Source organism: Gopherus flavomarginatus, chromosome 8 (genome assembly GCF_025201925.1).
Source record: "Gopherus flavomarginatus isolate rGopFla2 chromosome 8, rGopFla2.mat.asm, whole genome shotgun sequence".
Lineage (NCBI taxonomy): Eukaryota > Metazoa > Chordata > Testudines > Testudinidae > Gopherus > Gopherus flavomarginatus.
Genome location: NC_066624.1, coordinates 111660372 through 111668006, shown reverse-complemented (window position 1 = coordinate 111668006; position 7635 = coordinate 111660372).

Here is a 7635-nt window from a genome sequence, read left to right as displayed (position 1 = left end):
GTGTCTGGTTGACCGGTCAGTTCGTAAGTCTGAGGTTCTACTGTATGTGAAAACTTTGCAAAGCAAACGCCTCCCCAGCCTCTCGCAGCAGAAGAGCTGCTGTTACACTGTGCAAGGCAGGGGAAGGATTTGGGGAGATCACAAAGGAGGAGTGGCATAGAGCCTGCCTCCACTGGTGTAACCCACCGGTGAGTGTATTACAGGACACCGTTGGTGCCTCTCTACAGAGGATAGGAGCTGTTTCAGCCTGCCGCTGCAGAGCCTTGCTCAAGCTGTAGCAGGGCAGCTCCCACTTTTAGCTCTGGAGAGCCCCAGCTGACTGTGCAGCCAAGAGGACGGGCATCATCTTGGGGTGTCCTGAGAGCTGTTGGCTTGGGATGGTTGGAGGTGGAGCCTCCAGGACTACACACTGGGCTGTGTGAATCCTTCAGACCCAGCTCCAAAGAGGGTAAGCAGTAAGGAACCCAGCCAGCCAGCTGGGATAGGTCACCTTGGGATAATCTACCTCTACTCCCCATACGCCCTGGGTTGCACAGTCCCTCTGTTCTGGCACCTAAGATATTTAGAGTGGGCACTGGTAGCAGAATTTTATATTTTATATAGTCGCTGATCCTGCAAACACTCAGATGTACAGTGCCCCTGGCTGCAATTGTGTGAATGAGGGTTTGCAGGGTAATTTACTGTGGTTTTATAAACAACTTCTATTCTATTGCAAAGTCAAACAGAGATCTGATGGCATGTGTGTAAATATACCAGGGAGTCCCTTTCATATCCTGCTAGGTAGATCACTGTGTAAATAACACATGGTGCTGTCCAGCACTGCATCACTCCAAAAGCCAATCATTAACACTCCTTTCCACCTATGTTCAACTCAGACGAGGTCAGGATACTTTTCATGTACTGGAACTCAAGGTACAATTCACCCGTTCTGAGCCCAGATGCCAGGGTCATACAGAGATCAGTACATTTTCAGTGAGACTGGTCATGTTATCAAAGCTAAAGAAGCCTCCCAAAAGCCTGCCTGCCAATTTGAAAGTTTAGAGAGAAATTGCGTAAATAGCAGATGGAAAGTGAAAACAGAAATTATTTCTTCCAGAGGCAATAAACAGATGTTGTCAAGTTAAGTCTGAGCTGAAAATAAAAGCAAGTCAGAAACAGGCAGACTACTTTGGGCAGGAATTAATATCCTGCCCTAAAGGGTTGTGTTCTGTTCAACAGCTGCTGTCTTCCAGCTCAGAGGTGGCTGCACTTTAGTGCTAGGTGAAGCGATCTCTCTCACACGTGTAATAATAATAAATAATAATAGTAGAATATTGGTTGCATTGCGGTGATACCTGTAGGATCAGGACCTCTTTGTGCTAAGTACAGTACTGTACAAACACTTCACAAAAAATGGCTCCTGCCCCAAGGAACTTAGAATCAGCTGTTTGTTTGTAAAGCATTTGTGGTTCCTTTGGGAATGACACAGAGAATAAACCAGCTGACTTAGGCTGGCTGTTGTTTTGTGGCTTGGGATTCGTTTTCCCTCAGAATAAGCCCCAGCACAGAACAGTGGCAATCTTGAGAGTCCCTGACTTAGCCCAGGCTGTGGGTGTTGCCTCAGTCAAGGGCCACCTCTCTACCTACCTCCAAGAGGGGCCCAGGCGGGGTTCGTCTGATCTAGTTTCTCAAGTGCTTTGCAAACATAAAGTCCTCTGTCTGTGCTATGTGCCATCATCAGTATTAGTCCTTTCCACTTGCTTCTCCCCTCATTTTCCTGCTGGGGATTTCTTCAGTCTCACAAACACGCTCCCATAGCACAGGAGTGAAACACGTAGATTCCAAAAACCTATCAAGCAGTGTGACCTGTAACCATTGTTAATGATCTCTGCCTATCCAGGGACAAAGAGCTAGATTTAAAAATAAAATAAAGGGGGGGAGGGGAAACAGGTTCCTCCTGACTTTCTGAACTAATGAATAGATCTAAATATTTTCAGTAAGCAGGTTGTGTACTTACTATGTGTTAAACAACTCTCAGAGCATTCAGGGAAGCAATTAAAGGTATTTATTCCCAGGGCAGTCGTGCCTTTTCACTGCCAAAGTACCTCACCCACCTTTATACACTATAACTGTAGAATTCTCTCTCTCTCTCTGTGCTTCAGACTCTCTGAAGTTAGCACTGCTTTTAGACTACTGTGGGCTGTTAATTCTGATTCCCATTCCTTTCCCCCTCGTGAAATGTATTGCACTGACAGATCTGGGGCCTGATTATTCTTATTCTTTATATTGTGGTAGCACTGAGGAGTTGGACCAGGACTCTGATGCAATAGATGTGGCACACGCACAGAACAAAAAGACTGTCCTTTCCCCAAAGAGCTTGTAGTCTTGTAACATTGCATGAGCAGAGTAACTGCCATCAACCGACTGGAGGACTTCTCCTGGGTGTACAGTCAGACCACTTTCCCTGCCAAAAGAGAAGGGGAGGCTTGACCTCCCTTTGCAGGAGGTGATGTACAATGATATTAGAGGTGTGTCTTTGATACCCAGGCCTATGCCCAGGTTCAGACCCCATGTTCAGCTAACTAGATGAGTCAGAAGATTCCGAGATTGCCATGGTAAATGAAAACTCCTCAGCTAGTGTACTGGAGCCATCTTCTGTCTGGAAGTTCAGCACACCTCGGAGAATGCATCTTGAGACTCTAGTGACATGCTTCGCATCAGCTTCATTAGCTCCAAGAAGGAAACTTGGGGTGCTCAGGAGACATGAGAATTCCCATGTCCTCATACAACACGTAGATGCATTCACCCTACAGGGTGGGGCCTCTTCTGCGTGTCTGGCTACAGCAAATAAAATGCTCCTATTTCCTCTGTCACCTACCCCAAAGCTCAATGAAGCCAATCGAAAGTCCTCCCCTCCCCATGTAGACATTAAAGATGCAATAGCATGTTCCATAAAAGTAAGAGTTTGTCCCAGTGTCCTTGATCAAATATTTCCACTTGCTCATGTGCATACTGTGTTGCCTTCTTGCTGTGTTTCAGTATCGCTGCATGCATACCATTTGTGAAGAACTGTGATCCTTTGGAATAAAAGGTACTATTACTTTATTAAACATTTATTATTAATTATTATTATTATTAATAATAATAATAATAGCATGGAGCTCTCTGATCCCTCTGTTGACAAGAAGAGGAAAAGACAGCTGTGGTCAGTTTTGTTTCCATGGTATTTACCCATAATTTCAGCTGCCATGTTAGTTGGTTTGGGTTGGATTTTGTTTATGTTTTAAGTGTAAAATGTAATGATAAATAATTATCCAGACGGTGCTCAAGAAAGGGCATCGAATTTGTGTCAAATATAGTCTGGGTGAGAGGTCACCCTGACTGAGCAAGAACTGGACTTTGGTTGGGTGGTGAAGCTGGGGCTCTGAGAAAGAAGAGAAGGGGGACTGGTTTCCTCAGGGAGTGGGGTGGGGTGGGTTGGATTGATTCCAAACAACAAGGACTGTGTTCAATGGTTCTTTGTGGTGTTTAACTTCTGCAGCTTGAGGAAGGAATCTACAGGAATGGACCAGTGGCATTCAGGAGACTTCACGGAGAACCATCCAGTAGAGGTGAGTGATCCCATAATGCCCTTGGCTATCACAGACTAACTTGACAGGTGAGTGGGGGTTTTGGATCTCCAGCAGCTGGACACTTACCAAGACTTGTGAGTGTGGATGTGGATGACCAAACTCCTGGTATGTTGAAAAATCATCTGGGTTGGTGACCCGGGAAACTTTTAGTTTATTTCCCAGAGCCTGACTTAGAAGTATGGGTCCAGGAGGGGGTGTGAGCTAGTGTTTGCTTTATTTTTTCAAGGACTCCTAGATATTTTGAACCTGCCCTTGGTGCTGCCACTTACACCTGGCAGGAGAGTTATTCTTGTATATTTATAGGATGAGGATGATTCATCGGCTTTTTGAAAGCCACAAGGGTCCATTATGAGCCGCTAGCCTGACCTCCTTTAATCACGTCAGGACCCCGTTGTGCTAGGGTGCACAGATGTATAGTAAATGGCAGCCCCTGCTCCAGGGCACTTAGTTTAAAAGACAAGACATAAGAAGTGAAGAAATGACCCAGGGGAGGAGAGGCAAGAGGACAGGAGTGTCAAAGGAGATGTCTTCATGCCTTTCATTTATGTATAGTAGTGTCCAGACCCAGAAGCCCCAGTCAGGACCAAAACCCCATTGGGCCAGGTACTGTACATGCACAAAGCAAAGGACCCTCCCACGCCAGAGTTTACAATCTCGTCTGAGACAAGGTGCAGCTCATGATGGTGGTGGGGCTGCGGTGGAGAGGGGAAGTGATGCTATCGGTAAGAGGAGCCATGAGGCATAGAATAACCTTTCAGAAATGTCTCTTGTTTTATTCATTGCCTTACATTTAGGCCAGGCTATTTTTATCTCCAGCTTCGTGGGTGTCTGTCTCAGTGCACGGCAGCCCACTTGGTAATTTTTAACTTCTGGCTCCAATTGAGCTCTTATTGAAGCTGATAAATTAGGACTGGAATCAGCCCAAGACAATGCAATTGTCATGTACTCTCCGCCCTCTCCAATGAGTCATGGCTCTCCAACCACTTACAAAATCTGCAGTGGATGGGCTCTCCCACTGCTGGCTGGTTCCCAGTTACCTGATTCCATTGAAGTGTGCTGCCCCTGAGGTTTATACACATATTCCATCCCTTAGTATAGGAACTGCCAGATTGGATCAGAGGTCCATCTAGCCAAATATCCTGCCTCTGACAGTGGCCAGCACTAGGTACTTCAGAGAAAGGTGAAAAAAGCCCACAGTAGCAGTTGTGGGGCAATCTGACCCCCACATTAGGTCTGCCCTCTGCTCTCTAATATTTAGAGATCAGCTTAAGCTATAAAGCATGAGGTTTAGTATCCCTGATTTTTTTGTTATCATTAGCTATGGGCTCAAGGGCTTCCTGTGGCAGTGAGTTCCACAGTCTAATCATACATTGTGTAGAAAAGTGTTTCCTTGTATTGCTTTTGAATTTGCAACCTTTTAATGTCATTGAATGCCCTTTGTTCTTGTGGTGTTATCCTCTGCTTCCTTCCCCTGAGGAAGTGGACAATGTGCAGAAAGAATAGCAAATATGGCAGGCGACCAGCTTGGCTTAACAGTGAAGTCTTTGGTGAGCTTAAACTCAAAAAGGAAGCTTACAAGAAGTGGAAATTTGGACACATGACTAGGGAGGAGTATAAAAATATTGCTTGAGCATGCTGGGGTGTAATCAGGAAGGCCAAGGAACAATTGGAGTTACAGCAAGCAAGGGATGTGAGGGTAACAAGAAAGGTTTCTACAGGTATGTAACATGAGGGTCAAGGAAAATGTGGGACCCTTACTGAATGTGGGAGGCAACCTAGTGACAAAAGATGTGGAAAAAGCTGAAGTACTCAATGCTTTTTTTGCCTCTGTCTTCACAGACAAGGTCAGCTCCCAGACTGCTCCACGGGGCAGCACAGTATGGGAAGGAGGCGATCAGCCCTCAGTGGGGAAAGAACAGGTTAAGGGTTATTTAGAAAAGCTGGACATGCACAAGTCCATGGGGCCGGATCTAATGCATCCAAGGGTGCTGAGGGAGTTGGCTGATGTGATTGCAGAGCCATTGGCCATTATCTGTGAAAATTCATAGCGATCAGCAAAGGTGCCAGACGATTGGAAAAAGGCAAATAGAGTGCCCATATTTAAAAAAGGGAAGAAAGAGAACCTGGGGAACTACAGACTGGTCAGCCTCACTTCAGTCCCTTGCAAAATCATGGAGCAGGCCCTCAAGGAATCCATTTTGAAGCACTTGGAAGAGAGGAAGGTGATCAGGAACAATCAACATGGATTCAACAAGGGCAAGTCATGCAGACCAACCTGATTGCCTTAGATGATGAGATAACTGGCTCTGTGGATATGGGGAAAGCGGTGGATGTGACATATCTTGACTTTAGCAAAGCTTTTGTTAGTCTCCCACAGTATTCTTGCCAGCAAGTTAAAGTAGTATGGGCTGGATTAATGGACTATAAGGTAGATAGAAAGCTGGCTAGATCATTGGGCTCAGTGGGTAGTGATCAATGGCTCCATGTCTAGTTGGCAGCTGGTATCAAGCGGAGTGCCCCAAGGGTCGGTCCTGGGGCCGGTTTTGTTCAACATCTTTATTAATGATCTGGATGATGGGATGGATTGCTCCCTCAGCAAGTTTGCTGATGATACTAGCTGGGGGAGCAGCAAAGAATCCTGTGGCACCTTATAGACTAACAGACATTTTGGAGCATGAGCTTTCGTGGGTGAATACCCACTTTGTCAGAATACCCACTTCACCCACGAAAGCTCATGCTCCAAAACGTCTGTTAGTCTATAAGGTGCCACAGGATTCTTTGCTGCTTTTACAGATCCAGACTAACATGGCTACCCCTCTGATACTTAAGCTGGGGGGAGAGGTAGATATGCTGGAGGGTAGGGATAGGGTCCAGAGTGCACTAGACAAATTGGAGGATTGGGCCAAAAGAAATCTAAGGAGGTTCAACAAGGACAAGTGCAGAGTCCTGCACTTAGGACGGAAGTATTCCATATGCTGCTACAGGCTGGGGACTGACTGGCTAAGCAGCAATTCTGCAGAAAAGGACCTGGGGATTACAGTGAATGAGAAGATGGATATGAGTCAACGCTGTGCCCTTGTTGCCAAGAAGGCCAACGGCATATTGGGCTGTATTAGTAGGAGCACTGCCAGCAGATTGAGGGAAGTGATTATTCCCCTCTGTTCGGCAGTGGGGAGGCCACACCTGTAGTATTGCATCCAGTTTTGTTCCCCCTACTACAGAAGGGATGTGGACAAATTGGAGATAGTCCAGAGGAGGGCAAGAAAATTGATTAGGGGGCTGGGACACATGACTTATGAGAAGAGGCTGAGGGAACTGGGCTTATTGAGTCTGCAGAAGAGAAGAGTGAGGGGGGGGATTTGATAGCAGCCTTCAACTACAACTACCTGAAGGGGGGTTCAAAGAGGATGGAGGGCGGCTGTTCTCAGTGGTAGCAGATGACAGAACAAGGAGTAATGGTCTCAAGTTTCAGTGAGGGAGGTGTAGGTTGGATATTAGGAAACACTATTTCACTAGGAGGGCAGTGAAGCACTGGAATGGGTTCCCTAGGGAGGTGGTGGAATCTCCTTCCTTAGAGGTTTTTATGCCCGGCTTGACAAAGCCCTGGCTGGGATGATTTAGTCAGGGATTGGTCCTGCTTTGAGCAAGGGATTAGACTAGATGACCTCCTGAGGTCTCTTCCAACCCTAATTGTCTATGATTCATAGAATCATAAGGCGAAGATCTCCTGCAAAGAGACACATTAGCCATTCGTTCCATGCCAGAGAGTGCGAACTAATATGTGTTAATGGAGCAATTTGATGCCACACTTCTCTTTGCACAGGGTTGTGACTCATGGAGGCTACAGATCCCAGCATAAAAGGCACTATCTGCTCCGCCTGAGTGCAGCTGACACCAGGCTGGGTGCCTACTCACTTAAGACAATTACGCAGCATTTACACCACTAAAGGCAAAAAGACAGTAATTTCAGTCACATACTTGTCCAAAGCTCAGGATTTGCTAGTCAACAGTTGAACCAGAGAAG